Consider the following 16,227-nt stretch of genomic DNA (forward strand, 5'->3'; position numbering starts at 1 on the left):
AGCGAAAATGTCGCAAAGCGAAATTAAAAAACCCATTGAAATGCATTAAAACCCGGTCAATGCGTTCCAATGTGCTAAAAACTCACCGTCCAGCAAAGATCCTCCATACGGCGGCCATTTTCGGTGCCTGTATAGTGAGGAATCTGTCCCTAAGCACAGCGGGGAGCCATTTTGAGCACTCGGTGGCCATTTTGAAAACCCGACAATCAGCTGTTTTGATCATCATAATGCAAAGAATCGGTTCCCGAAGAAGGGAACCGATCTTCGCAAAGAGAAAAAAACCCATTTAGACCATAGTTTTGCAATTGCAACTGCAAAAACATCGCTGTGAAGCGGATTCGTCGTAATGCGGGGTAATCGTTAAGCAGGGCACAACTGTAATATCATTCTCTTGAATAGTAAACCCATGTTAAGCATGCTGCTTAATTAGCAGCTAAAAGGGCATAATCCATAACACATTGGAGACACCTAAAATCTGGGGGTGAGGAATCCTGAGATTTGTAGAAGCATTAAAAAAAAGAATGAAGCCCCTACAAATTCTCTCTACAGAAGAACTTTTTATCAGAGCTAAAGTGAGACCTGCAACTCCTACCCCCATTGTTTCTACTGAGACACTTACTGGTTCTCAAAAAGGGCAAGAACATTGGCACCTCACAAACTGTGGGATGGTGGGGTAGGAGGAAGAGGAGGAGGACAGGAGGGAAGTGATTCTGTGGCAAGAGGCAGAAGAGTGAAATGTGGCAACAAAAAGGAGGTAGAGAAAGAGAAAACAAGCATGAAGAGTGAAATGGCATAATACAGCAGAGCCAGAACCAGAACAACTGGCAGAAGCAGAGGCACGCTGCTGTTATCCTGTCTACAGGGTCAAGCAGGGAAATCTCTAGTGCCCAGAAGGAATGCAAAGCAACTTTCTGTTGCCTGTTAACAGTGAACTTAACACTGAGTTCACTGAGTGCTCTTCAGAATGGAAGTGAAACAAGGCCTCCCCAAAATGAATGAATGAATGTTAAGAGTGCCCTAGGAAGGCTGAAATGCAATAGTTTGTGAATTGAAAGACAATTACATCTTAAAACTCCTGCTTAATATTGTGAGCCTTCAAAGTGTATGTGGCAATTTAGCTAAACAAAGAAGTTCCCAGAGGCAGAGGAGACAGAGTCTATCAATCACGTCTATGACTGAGAGCTGTTTGAGACATGGAAGATTTATGTGTGTCAGGTGGAATATATATATATAAAGAAAAGAGGAGAGTGAAACAAAAAATAGTTTAAACAAAAGAAGTGTGGGTCTGTCTGCAGAAGTATAAAATACTGAAAAAAGAAACTACAGTAGATATTTGGCAGATTGTGTGAGTCTGTCAGTTAAGCCTGTGAGACCTGCAACTTAATGTCCTCTTATGTATTTGATAAATTTATATATTCTGCCTTTCACAAACCTTGCTCAATAATAAAACAGAGATAAAAAGAGTCATACTTAAAGCACAAAAACAAATAAAACACAACTAAGAAGAAAGGAAGAAACAAACAAACAGCACAAGCTACTTACAACTTCCTTCCACAATACTCCACCTTCACAGAGGCAAAGGCCTCTGTGAATAAAAACACCTTTCTGGAGAGGTAACAAATAAGGAGGCAATGAATTATAGGGTCTAGGAGCAGCCCGTAAGCAGGCCCACTCTCACATCTCCACCACAATTGCCTCCTGTAGTGACCAGACTGAGAAAAAGGTGATACCTGAAGATCATAAAGTGCTCATAAAGGAGAATAAGATTTCTCAAAGGATCTCAAGGTGTATATGGCTTTGGAGATTATAACCAGCACTTTGAATAGCACCCTGAAACAAGCCAGTAGCCAAGGAAGCCTAATTTGCTTGGCCTGAAACTAGACTGAAATGGAGCTGAGGTACCACCACATATCTCAGTACATTGCTCAAGAATAGCATATTGAGGATCTCACATCACTCTCAAGGAATTGCTATGTCTCCTTGGTTCTCTTGAGATTGCACGGAGACAAATTTCATGGGCTTTTGCTGTCTGCCTGACAGACAAAATATGTGAATCTTTTCCCCTGGTTGAGGATTGCCCATTTTCTGGTTGAGTTTTATCCAGATTCCCCTTCTGCCTGTTCACACAATAAACAAGTCCCAAAGCAGTTCCATCCAGACCTTCTTATCCCACCACTGAGATACCAAAATGATCTACCCATAAGACAGTGGTGGGGTAAGCAGGCATGGATGTAAACCTCCCCCTCCAATATTTTATAAAGGTTATTTTGATTAAAAAGCAAGCACATAAATAGTAAAAAACAAACCCCAATGTGACAATAACAGAGTGTTAATTTAAGTCATGATATCTTCATTCACAATCAACGAATACAACGAATAAGCACTTAACATACTGCTTAAAATTACTCTCATCTCTTAAATTTCTTTGATCACTTTACATATAAACTTCTATACACTACACTCCTTGCATTCCCATTTATTCAATAACACCAAAAGCATTATGCAGCACGGAACAATGAGCATCTTGCATGAAGTTTGAAATCCATGACAATGTGGTTCAGTTTGAATGTAAAAGCGCTGCTCAGGGATCCCCTACCTGAATAACCTCAATATGCTTACGAGAGGAAAAGCTATTCCCACCCACTTTCATCATCATTTTCTACATATGGAAAGGGATAAGTCTGCAGTGCTTGTGTTCAAGCACTACACATAAGGAATCCTGGAAAAATCAGGAAAATAGTTTAATTAATGGTGTTATTCTATAAAAGTTCACATGGAAATAAAGCCCACCAAATAAAGCCCCACAGAGATCTGTGATAAATTAGTGTTGCAGTTTTAGTAAAAAAAGGGGGAGGAGGAGTGAACACTATTACAAGTGCACATCTTGCTGACTATATTTTTGTGTTCAGCTTTATTCTCATGTGACCTCCCATACTCTGACCACACAATGGAAGAAGACAGAGATGCTCATCTTGCTTTCTTTTACACCATCGGAAAACAAGGTCAGTGCTACTGAGATCTATGATGAAAACTGGTGTGAAAGCAAGCACAGAATTAAGCCTCATGTGTAAGATCATTAAAAGCTTAGAGATAAAAGTCACTGGTCCCTGTAATGTGAGGCTGCTGGAAGTTGTCAATGGAAATTAATAGCAAATACATTCAGAACATAAATAGTTTAAATCCACTTAACTCTGGAATAATTGCTACTCAGATCATTCTGGGTTAAGTGGGTCAAGGACTGCATCCCTGTTTCTTTCTGTTTCCAGACCTGATGGCTGTTTATTTAAGTAACCTTTAAGGAAATAAGAAAGGTCTACCTAATCTAGCACCTTGTTTTCCCACAGTGGCCTGACTGAGGTTTATGGGAAGCTCACAAGTAGAACATGAGGGCAGTGGCCTCTCCTGCTGCTGTTCTGCAGCATTTGACATTCAGAAGGCTAAATACTATTTCTGTTCCTGGTAGTACCACAAAACTATCATGATCAGTAGCCACTGATAGTTTTTTCTTCCATCAGTCTGTTTCATCAGACTTTAAAGCCTTCCAGATGTTATTGTCAAGTATACCCCTTGCAATAGCAAAATACTTTCTGTGTCCATTATAGAAATCATATTTTAGTCATCCTTCTACTTCCATCTGTATTTTCCTAGGCCCACAAAATGGTAGCAGGACCAAGGAAATCAGCCATGTGAACCGTCTACTGAGCTGCTCCGCATGCCTGTAAACTAAAGCTATTGGGTGGTGAGAGAGGCAAGGAGTGTTTTCTTTGAGATGGAACTATCTTCCAGAAGAGTACTGAAGGGGTCATATTAATATATATATTATATACAGTGGTGCCTCGCTTAGCGATGTTAATTCGTTCCGAAAAAATCGCTGCTAAGCGATTTCATCGCTAAGCGAAACGCGGTTTCCCATTGAAATGCATTGAAAAGCGGATAATCCGTTCCAATAGGAACGAATTGCCGTCCTTAAGCAAAAATCACCATAGGAAACATCGCTAAGCAAAACATGGTTCCCCAATTGAAATGCATTAAAACCTATTCAATGCATCTCTATGGGGGGAAAATACAACAACAAATTAAAAAAGAGTCAGAACAAAGTTAAATTTGGTTAACAAAGGGTTTATTAAGTGCACTTTATGATTTCAAACATTTTAAACAGTAAACTTTAACTTTATAAATAACAGAAAAACATTTAAAAAACAGCAAACATGAGGCTGTTTAAACCATCGTTAAGCGAAACAGGGGACCCAAAATTTAATCGCTATGCGTAGCATGGTCCCAACCATCGCTAAGCGAAAATCGCCCATAGGGACCATCGCTAAACGAAGTGTAAAAAAGCTCCAAAAAAGTAATTGCTAAGCGATTTTGTCGCTAAACGGAGCACCTGTTAAGCGAGGCACCACTGTATATATATCTTAGCCTAAGCATAGCCATCTTGCTTTCTGTAACTTGCTTTGCTACATGAATGTGTAAACCTATTGTATCAAGGTTTCTGCTCAGCAGACAAGAATAGAGAAAGGAGGGAGGCTGCCTGAATTGCTGTTGCTTGCAACTAACTAGTCTTACTGGGAATGTGTTCTTGGTCAGTGATGATAAGGGACCTGGGAGTCTAACTGCCGGGAACTGGGTGGGGTGACATCTGCAAACCCTCCTTTCCTCCTCCTTCTCCCCATCTCTTGCCTTCCCCTTCTCATTTAAAACTTATAAAAGTATATTCTGTAATAAGTGTGGTGCGCTTCTTCTCCACATGTTTTCTGTGAGTGAAGTTTTTGTCTATTTGTCTTGGTGAGAAGTCTTGGCATGGTGAGATTTGGAGAACGGCCAAGAACAAGAACCTTAAAAGAAAGTATTCCTTGCATTTGGATCAAGAAAACAAACTCTAGCCCAGTGGTTCTTATCCTTTGTTACTCAGGTGTTTTTGAACTGCAACTCCCAGAAACCTCAGCCAGCAGAGCTGATGGTGAAGGCTTCTGGGAGTTGCAGTCCAAAAACATCTGAGTAACAAAGGTTAAGAACCAGTCCAGCCAACTCTGAAGCAGGCAAAAGCCTTTCTCTTCAGGCAAGCTTTCCCTCAGTGACTGGCTGCCTGAGTGGGATTTTTAAATGGATGTTTGTGCCTTAGCTGCTCGCCTCCTTTCATTTTGGACGCAGTTGCAAACTAGTGAGCTGCCTCTTTTACACTAAAAGTAAACTTTTTCAATACATACATTAATATGTGCTTGCAACTTTTTTAATGTTGAGGGGAAGAGGATGTTTAAAGTAAAAAAAATGTTTGGAAAATATAACCCTATTGGTTTTTGGGAACCAGTTTGGAAAATTGAAATGCCTGCAACATAACTACAAAGCAGTAATTCTAGTCTCTCTTACTTACACTGTATTCCCTCCTATTGCCAGCTACTTTCCTCCAGGCTTTGATGACCTTTCCTACAAGTATTTCCAATAATATGATGTTTCAGGTGGGGCACAATGCCATGTAGTGACACCCACTCTGCTCTTTTACAGCGGGGCTGATGGGAGGCCACTTGCTGCAGTGGGCATACCCCCCTAGAAAAGATGATTCCCAGGAAAGGTCTTTTGGTGTTCCTCAATAATTCCTGTAGTTTGCCAGAGTCCCAGGACATTGCATATTCCAAAAATGTAAATAAAAAATAAAAATGTGGTCAAGATACCTTTTGCTTCTTCATCATTTACATAGTAGACCTAGAAATATCAAATCAGGGATATGAAAAGATTGAGCTGCTTTCCCATACTCAGATAACCAAGAAATGACCGAGTCTTACTACCCTATTTATTTCTTTACACTACTCATATATCACACTTCATCAAAATCATCTCACTGGGGGTTACTAGTGTGTAATTGTAACAGCTCAGAAGGACCGGATGTCTTAAGACACTTCCCACCCCATCCCCAGGGGTTTGGATTAAATGAGGTTTCAATAAAACCACTAGCAGCTGCCGCCGCCAGAGATGTCCAGGTGTCTCAGAAGACCTGTGCTATCATTCTGTGTTTTTTATTTGCATTATTTCTATTAATAATACAGGAGACAATTGTATTGCCATTTCTGTGACACTCTAGTGATTCAATAAAGGCACCACTGGACCCTGAATTTTAAGTCATGGACGATGCAGATTTTTGTTCTTTATTTCCGGACGGGAACACCATGTTTAAATACTCTGGACAGTCTCTTCCATGAGACTACGCCATCTTTTTTTAAAAAAAAATTAATGGTTTTTATTATTTTTAGAACAAAAACAAATACAAAAATACGAATAATAGTGCTTACTATACACTAAATTCTACTGTGCACCTTACACCCACGGGACCCCATTGAACAATATTTTTATTACAAACTTCGTTTCTAAAACTAATCTTCTAATTTAATATCATTTTATCTTTCCAAAACCTAGCTATTAATATTCTAGTACTTGTCATAAAGTTAGAAATCAATTCCTTTGAATAATAATCAAGATCTATCTTATCAAAAATTGACAACAAAGCAATTTTAGAGTTAACTGAAGGTAAAGATAATAGTACCAATGTGTCATTCTCATCATTTTCTAAAGGGATGTAGCTGGTTGCTGCTTGAAGTAGATGTGTGTTGGGAGCAGATGAAGCTCTAATTCAACTGAGCAATGTACTTATTATGTGAAATGAGGAGACACTTAGTGAGAATAATCCTCTGATAACTTTTGCATTTTCCCCTAATGGGACATAATTTTCAAAGTTAAAAGTGGCAGTCAAAACAGACAAAAGACCATCTGTAGCTATGAAAAATATGTTTTTTTTTCCAGTCTTTTCGTTCCTGCAACATAATTCAGCCGAAGAGTCCATAACTGAGACTTCAAAAAAAAAAAAACAACAACAACTATTAAAATGGCCATGCCCTATATATTGTGACCTAAGACCAGACTCAAGGGACGTGGTGGCGCTGTGGGCTAAACCGCAGAAGCCTGTGCTGCAGGGTCAGAAGATCCGGCAGTCGTAAGATCGAATCCACGCAATGGAATGAGCACCCGTCGCTTGTCCCAGCTCCCGCCAACCTAGCGGTTCGAAAGCATGCAAATGCGAGTAGATAAATAGGGACCACCTCGGTGGGAAGGTAAACAGCGTTCCGTGTCTAAATCACACTGGCCATGTGACCACGGAAAGATTGTCTTCGGACAAAACGCTGGCTCTATGGCTTGAAGAGCGGGATGAGCGCCGCCCCCTAGAGTCGGACACGACTGGACAAAAATTGTCAAGGGGGAACCTTAAGACCAGACTCACAACTAGATCCCATTCTGTCTAAGGTGGGCTGCACCATTTTTCTTTTTTTCTTGTGTGTATTTAATTATTATTATTATTTTAAAAAAGGGTCTGTGAAATCCTGTGGGTGGGAAAGAATAAAATTATAGCAAAAACCTAAAAGTAGGTGGAACAATATTAGAGGTTGGAGCCACATGAGGATATTACTATTGCCACTATATTCAAACATACAATAAATCTATGCAAAAACATCTCAAAATGTACATGTCTGTCAAAAGACCAACATCCGCCTCCCAAAGTAATAACTAAAATACCAACCAAATTTCTTGAGGAAGTTTTATTTGTAAGAAATGTAAGGAACATGACAAAGTCATGGCAATTGGACTTCTTTCTTGTTAGGTTGAAATGTTTCACTACTCATTGAAGCAGCTTCTTCAGTCTGAGGTGAGCTGGTAGGAGATCTCCTATTTATCATGCTGATCTTTTATCCCTCCCCAGTTATTGTTAACAGCCATCCATGACCCATGACAATGGGCGGAGAAGAACTGCAGGTGTGGGATTATCCCTCACCTCCAGTCCTTTGTCCTTCTAATGAGCCTATTCAGACCAGGGAGAAGTGAAACTAAGGTGGAGGATATATCAGTGGTCTCCTACCAACTTTCCTCAGACTGAGGAGTAGCGAAATATTTCAGCCTAACAAGAAAGAAGTCCAGTTGCTATAACTCAACTTCCAGATAACCACACCTGGATGACTGAGAATCTTTGCAGCTGTCAAATTAAAGTTTAACAAGAAGTTTTGTCATTTTGTCAGCAGTGGATTATTCAGTAAATTTTAGGAACAGGCTTGGTAACTGGGGTATCAAGTAACTGGGTAACTGGTGTATGTACTCTGATCAGAACGAAAAGTTTAGAATGAGTTTGGTGTGTGAAAGGTTGGAATCTTTTATTAAACCACTTGCTTATTCATACAATGGAATAGTGAATTAGATTGGCAAAAAAATCCATCATATAACAGAAAGATATTCTGTGGAGCACACATGATTTAGTCTAACCAGTTGTTTCAGTGTTTCAAGTCAGATTTACAGTCCAGTAAAAAGACAGAAAGAAGGAGTAGAAAGAACAGGTTACTTTCCTGGAACTGCGATTCTTCAAGTGGTCATCTGTGCATTCCCAGATATGAGTGTCCTGTACATGTGCTGACAGAAGGACCCTTCTGAAGGGTCCTGGAAGGCACTCTCTGACCCTTTGGAGGCTTCCCCCACCCTCACCCCTGCTGGCCCAGAAGGCCAAAATTCCCAAATTATTTTTTCCTGTTTTCTTCTCCTAAAAATTTGGTTCGTCTTATGGAGCAAAAAATATGGTACTTAGGATGGAACCCCACCCATGTCCAGCTAGGGATAAAAGTATTAGGCTCCAGCTTTACCCTCAGCTCTGGAAGTACAGTATGTTGCAAATTAGCAGATGATGTCAGAGGTGACTTCTGGTGAGCCGAAGAAGGAAGGAGGGTGGGATATGCTAATACACAGATGAATGCTCGAAGAACCAAATTTAAAGGTAAGTCACAGGTCTTTCTTCTTCACTGTAGTCTTTGTGCACCACACATATAGATTATTTACCAGATGGTGGGTGTATCTGGATAACAGCACGGTGGATCCGAGGAATGCTCTTGCCCTGCCCTTCTGTCTATCTGGTAGTGGTGAATGATGACATAGGCTATGACCAGATTGCTGCTCTACATATTACATGCATTAACTCGAGGAGTTAGGTCTGGTGTACCACAGTTTTCTCCATCTTGTGTCCAGATAACTGGCTTTGCAGTCAAGTCTGAAAATTTCTTTCTGTTAGTATATTATTCCTCTATTACTTCTTTGATGAAACACAAATCATGCACCTGATATGGGATGTTTATTATGTTCTCACTCGTTTAGTTTGATATGTAAACCATGACCTGGTAGAGGAAAGATAGCATCAATCATCAATGGGATACCTGTCACATACTGTTTATCGTTTTGCCCTGGATTGTTCTGATGACAACATATGCATCATTCAGTTGAAGAATGCAAAAAGATGAAAAACAAATCTTAACATGGCCTGGATAGACTACAAAAGGCATTTGATTCATTGCCACACAGCTGGATTAATACGTAACATTTTAATGCCTAATTTTGGGGGGGATTAGTAAAAACATTCAGAAATCTTCAAGAAAAAATTAAAGGAAAAATGGAAAAATATCTTAATGGCCCATGGTGAAGAAACTGAGGAAGTTAGCATCAAGAGAGGAATATTTCAGGGGGGTTCTTTGTCACCACTGCTAACATCTCACTTATCGCCATGTCAATAATTTTAAATAAAACTGGATTGGGCTACCATATTTCACAACAAGCTGGAAAAATCAACAATCTCATACATGGATGACCTAAAACTAAATGCAAAAAGTTCCACAGAGATAGAATCACTGCTAAACACAGTATTTAGTGAAGATACCCATGCATCACGCAGTACATCTAAAAAGTTATGTGGACAGATTATGTTTACCATGAAAAATTGGAGGCCGTGAATTATGGCAAAAACAACAGGTAGTAGAAGAGGAAAAAAAGGAAGCCTAAATGATTATATCAGTAGAAGCATACTAGATAAAATGGAAAGCTCTTTAATCTCTCTAGATTGAGAGCAAAGACCAAAGTCCAACTGAAATGCATGCGGGACTTCCTCTTCGCCGATGATGCAGCTGTTGTTGCCCACTCTGCTGAAGACCTCCAACAACTCCTGAATCATTTTAGCAAGGCCTGCCAAGACTTTGGATTAACAATCAGCCTGAAGAAAACACAAGTCATGGGCCAGGGCATGGACTCACCTCCCTCTATTACCATCTCCACACAAGAATTGGAGGTTGTTCATGACTTTGTGTACACCAACACATTGATCTTGTGGTTGAGCCTGGCTGACATCCAGTGTAGTTGATCAGCATATGGTTGGACGTCATTGGCTGCTGATAAAGAGTTTTGATCTGAATTGAGTGCATCCCGTAAAGGAGTGAATGGGTAGTCAAGGGAAAGAAAGGAGGACAATCCCCTGAAGTCAAGAGTGGGGGTGACTAGGGGAGTAATGAAAGGTAGAGCAGGGTCCTGTGGATCAGGGGCAGCTGCCTGAGTCAAGGCTATTCACAGCAACCAGACTGTGTTGGAGGCAGAGTGAGTGGGACTGAAGAGTTCTATTATTTTAGTTCCCAGGTTGCCTGGGCTTTGGTGAGGTGCTTGTTTGTCTCTCTTGTGTTTCTTCCTCTTCCAAGATGCTGAATGACAGCAAGGATGCTTGCCACCTCCAGGAAGCAAAGGTGGATCTGCAACTGCCAATGATTATAATGCCGTTGACATCGAGGGTGTAGGCTTCATGACTCAGCTCAGGTCCAGGGCATCGTAGAGACTGAAGGGTTCAGGTCTCAATGCTGAAAGGCCTATCCAGACACATGAAGGGCCTGCTTTGAGGAAATGCTCAAGAATTACGTTGTCACTTCTGTAATGTTGGTTTGGAGATATTCTGACAATGGCAATATTTCTTGACTACATGGCTCACTTGAAGGACAGATCCTGAAGCTGAGGCTCCAGTACTTTGGCCATCTCATGAGAAGAAAAGAGTCCTTGGAAAAAACCTTGATGTTAGGAAGGTGTGATGGCAAGAGGAGAAGGGGACGACCGAGGATGAGATGGCTGGACAGTGTCTGCGAAGCAACCAACATGAACCTGACCCAACTCCGGGAGGCAGTAGAAGACAGGAGGGCCTGGCGTGCTCTGGTCCATGGGGTCACGAAGAGTCGGACACGACTAAACGACTAAACACACACATGGCCTTCATCAAGGCAAAAGAGACATTCAGAGTGTCCATTGGTATGACACATATTATGGCCAAACTGGGTAGATATCTTGAAGAAGAACTTTGAGGCCATGGTGTTGTTGAGGACCAAACCAAAGGTCAATTTGAATCCAAAGTTGTGAAGGTGAACATTGTGCTGAGGGAAGATTCAGAAGGTAATTTGAGATGAAAAGCCAAAGTTTCCGGACTAGATCAGATGGAAAGCTCTTTAATCTCTCTAGATTGAGAGTGAAGACCAAAGTCCAACTGAAATGCATACGGGAAAGAAATTGTAAAAAGCTGATCAAAGGAGGAGAACTTAACTGAGAGAGCTAACCATGTGGTGGATGGAAATGAACTGAGGGACAAAAAGGAGTCCCACACTTATACTCCTAGTTAGATGTGGGCAAGCCTCCAGCCTAAGTATTCTTGCTTTCATTTTAGCTGTAGTTTACTCTGAAATGTCTGCACAGGACAAGCAAAACCTTGATGATGCACAGAGATTGCAATGAAGAAGAAAAAATTCCTTCCAGTGTAAATCACATCTTCTGAGAAATATTTTTTTTCCAGAACCACAGCATGGAAACACTGTTTGCTTGATTAATGCTTCTTTGTATCTTTCTGTATTCTATAACCTGTCACCCAGCCTCCACTGACCATTGACCTAACTGTTTGAAACAGTGCAATTACAACATGATTCACTCAGCCCATATGTTTCTTTTATTGCACGTCATTTGTCTTGTGAAGGAGTAACCACAAGCTATTGGCCAAATTGGTTCAGCCAGGTGTTCCCGAAAGTATGTCCAAACCTGATCATGCCATCTGCACCCAAGGGAAGGCACTTGGGGAAGTCTTCCATCCTGTGTCCTGAATACATTACATACCAGATAGAGATGTAGCCCATCATTGTATCTATTCTATTGTAACAGCTGCAATGGAACCTGATGATTGGTGGGATTGCTGCTCCCACCTTCTTGCTAAGAATACTATAAAAGTTGTGTAAAAACTCTGTATCTTTTTACTCTCAGTGTCCTGGGGGACACCCCCCTCTAGTTGGTAATAAATGGTCCTTGCTGCTTCGCTGACACTGATTATTTTACCTCTGAGAAATCCTAACCAGGGCAACGAACCTCTGGGTTTTATTCAAGGTCCGCTTGCAACATTTGACTTGCCACAAACCAATAAGTCTATGGTTTGAATCCTGAGTATGCCAGTGAATTCTGAGGCAACCTACTATTCTATTACCTTGAACCCCCCCCCAGTACAATATAGATTCTAAATACTATGAAATATACTTTATACATTAATTATCCCTCAAGGAAACAGCTGGAAACAAATTACTGGTGTTTAGAAGTCTTTTTTGTTGAAACTGTAACCATATATTTTCTCAAATAGCTCCCACCCTGCTTCCCAACACCATTCCACTCCCCTAAATATCCCCTCAGCTCTCGCTTGAGGATTTCAGGAGAGGCACAACCCAATAGAGTTAGGAACTCTTATATTAATCTCACAGTTTGTGGTTTCGCCTTAGGTTTCTAACCATGATCTGCTAGTAAACTGTAAAGGCCAGATGCTCACCATGACAGGCCCCATAACTCCACTTTCAAGGAGAGTCCAAAGATGTTGGCAGTTTTGTTAATCCTAAAAGTTCCATAGAGATAGAAATTCCTTCTTACAACAGCTTCATTGGCTGTTGGTCCATTTCAGGGCACAGTTGAAAGAGTTATTAAACCCAAAACGGTTTGGGACCACACAATCTGAGGGACTGTCTCTCCCCATATAAAGTTCTATGGGCTTTAGCGGTGTTCAGGGTGGCTCTGCACTCAGTAATGCCTGCCTTAGAGGCACAACGGGTGAAGCTCTTTTTGTTGACTGCTGCTTGTCCATGAAACTTCCTTCCAAGGGAGGCTAAATCGCGCCCCCCACCCACCTACTCTGCTGTGCTCGTGCCAGCAAGCAAAGACCTTTATCTTCAGACAGCAACTGTGCAGTCTGCTGTGGAAGGTACTTTTAATAGAGGAATATTGTACACTTCATTTAATATATATATATATTTACATTGTTTTAAGCTGATGGGACCCTAATATGAGAGTATTACCAGGATACTGAACTTTAATTTTAAAATTTATTGTGGATTTTAGCTTCTGGTTTTTAAAACTATTAATAAGCATCTTTTTATTTGGAAAATGTGGGATATTAAACAAACACACAATCAATAAAGAAACAAAGCAGTTCTAGTGGTTTTCATACTTATTAGAAGGTCGCCTGTAAAACTAATGGTTCTTAATTGCGCATTCAAGACCACCCCATCCCAGACTACCATATACTGACAGGGATAATTCACAGCAACATAGTGCTGTTGGGAAGTGTCACCTACACCCTTCACCCTGCCTACCACCAACTACGGTAAACATTCTAACTAAAGTCAGATGAAAGAGTGAGGGCATTAGAGACGATGTACATAATTGCTGTAGCTAAGCAAAAAGTCTTGCTGCAAACCTCTATGGCTAAGCTCCATTAAAACACTGGACCGCAAATAGGCCCACAGTTCTTATTTCAGACCTCCAGATTTTCCTGCAGGACCTCAGAATCCACACAGTTTCCCCCTCTGGTCCAGCATTACCCACAGTATCAAGAACCCAGCTCCTTTATTATGCAGTTCAGATGCTTTGCTCTGAGATATAGAAAGAACTCTTTCTCAGGTGTCACATTTTGTTTTTGCTTGGTGAATCAGTGGGCACAGATAAAATTTCAGCCCTTGTTTTACAAATTACAGAATGGGAAGGCAATGGTTTCCTTTAATAGGGAAGTGATCAACAGGTCCAAAAATACAATTGCAAATATATCTATCTGTAAAAGAAATATGTTCCACAGGGAAACTGAATCAGCATACTCCAAGTTCTTCACAAGACAGGTAATAGAAAGAACGGGTTCTGTTCCACAGCTGGTTCTATCTCTGAGCCAGAATGGAAGCTTAAAAATGTAAATGTGACTCATACACAAAATTGTTACAAAAAGCACAATGGAAATCAAATAGTTCAAAGTGGGTTTTGCTGAAGTAAGTTAAATTTGAGAGAGGGACTTTATAAACACAAAGAAATAATGTCCGCAATTATGTGCAGCAATGCAATAAATGCCTAAGGCCATCACTGCCACATGGAGATCACACAAAGTGAATTGCCCAGAAGTACTAAAATGAAAGTCTCATTATTTCTTATAGCAAAAAAGGCCTATTTCTTGCTGTTGTGGTTCCTTCATCTTAATAAATATTAACAAGACATTTACATCTCTCTATTTATTCTAAGCAGGAAGAAAAATACAACCACAGCATCTACATATTTAAATCTTTTTAGAATCTAGACAGTCCCTGGTTTCATTTTTTTAAAAAGAAAGGTTCTAGCTCTCAAGGTTGTCAAAATACCCTTGGAAACTATGACCTAATTCAGACATCACAGCCAACTACATTCCTTGTGACAAGAATGCACCATGGGGAGCAGTGAGCTCACACATTTCCCACCTCTTCCCCCCATTCCGTGAGGGCCAGATTAGTCTAAACTCAGGCTGTCTCACTTTGATGTATCTTTGAAACATTTTACCCTATTTCCATATTAATTTACAGTTGAGTTTTTTTTAAAAAAAAAATCAGTGTGAAACTATTGGATTACACACAGTTTTACATGGTAGTCTGAACATTGCATTTTAAACAGACTTTTTTCTTTTTAAAACCAGGCCAGAGCAGCTTTAAATGTCTGGACGGTACTGCAGCTGAGGATATAGAAAGAGCCTCCCCAAAGAATGTGATAACTGTGAACACATCCGGGAATCGCCTGAGCAATAACAGCACCCTGTTGGCTGAGCCTTCTATTCTGGAAGCACCAATGGATTGCTTCTGATATGCATGAAGAAGAACAAGTGCAGAAGCTGTAGTGAGCATGGAAATGGAGGTCATGGAGGCACTTAGAAGGGATAAGACGCCCTACCCCTTTCCAAGGAACATATGTGCAAAAGAAAAGGCAACTGCTCCTATGTGCCAAATGGCCGGAGCCAGACCCCCACCCCAAATGTCACTGCACTACTTACATTGCCATAGTATAAAAACAAACAAGGCTCCTCCCAAGGGTATGTGGACTGTTGATGCAGCCTTCTATTTTTCTACACTAGTTTCTCAGAAGAGACAGAACATCATTGGGTCCCATTGCTCAAAAGAGATATGTCCTATGCCAGTATCAATATGCACAGAAACGACTTTCTTACCATGCAGAATTTACCTGGCTTTAAAAAAGACAGCCTTTTGGAATTCCTGGGATTACAAGGAACCTCTACTTTTTGGTCCACGTATTAGGTTGAGATCAAGTGAGTCTATTTTGGAACACGATTCCAGAGCAGGAGGGTCCTGCATATTACGCCATGGGGACAAATGAGGTGTAGGAGGAAGAAACAAAAGTTCAGAGTGACCAAATAAAACCAATGGTAGGTGTTCTGCACCTTTAGGCCAGCCAGCCATACATAAAACATTTGTATAGTTTGTTTCTGGTGTGAGATTTATTTGGATTACTTTTCACGGATTAGATGACTCTTTAAAGAGGAAAAAAAAACCACTGTTGCAGTAGGGGGAGAACAAGAATAATATCCTATCTCCATGGTAGAGAGTATGATTTGGCCTCCAAAGATACACACAGGTGGCTGGGAGTAAGACCCCCTGAACTCAGCCACTGTGGAGAAGGAGATTGGCTGCCAGCACTTCTAAGATTTGGATTTGGCCATATTAAGGAGATACTGACTGAGACTGGAACGTAAGAATCCCTGCTGTTTTCAGATCAGAGAAACAGCAGTAATTCTAATGGTTGTTGTGGGTTTTTCGGGCTTCTTGGCCGTGTTCTGAAGGTGGTTTTTCCTAACGTTTACCAGTCTCTGACCAGCAAACTGTCTTCTGAAGATGCCGGCCACAGAGACTGGCGAAACGTTAGGAAAAACCACCTTCAGAACACGGCCAAGAAGCCCGAAAAACCCACAACAACCATTAGATCCCGGCCGTGAAAGCCTTTGCGAATACAGCAGTGATTCTCTTTGGCACTCAGGGGAGTCCCTGCTGTTATCTCTAATCTTTGAGGAAGGGAACCGGGTTTCAGGGC

General features: G+C 40.9%; 1 protein-coding gene across 3 annotated transcripts in view; it reads right to left on the minus strand.

Annotated features, from left to right (window-relative positions):
• The window catches only part of TSPAN9 (tetraspanin 9), a 310,585-nt gene that overhangs the window by 105,849 nt on the left and 188,509 nt on the right, over positions 1-16,227 (minus strand). The gene's annotated exons all lie outside the window — the stretch shown is intronic.

Source organism: Pogona vitticeps, chromosome 5 (assembly GCF_051106095.1).
Source record: "Pogona vitticeps strain Pit_001003342236 chromosome 5, PviZW2.1, whole genome shotgun sequence".
NCBI lineage: Eukaryota > Metazoa > Chordata > Lepidosauria > Squamata > Agamidae > Pogona > Pogona vitticeps.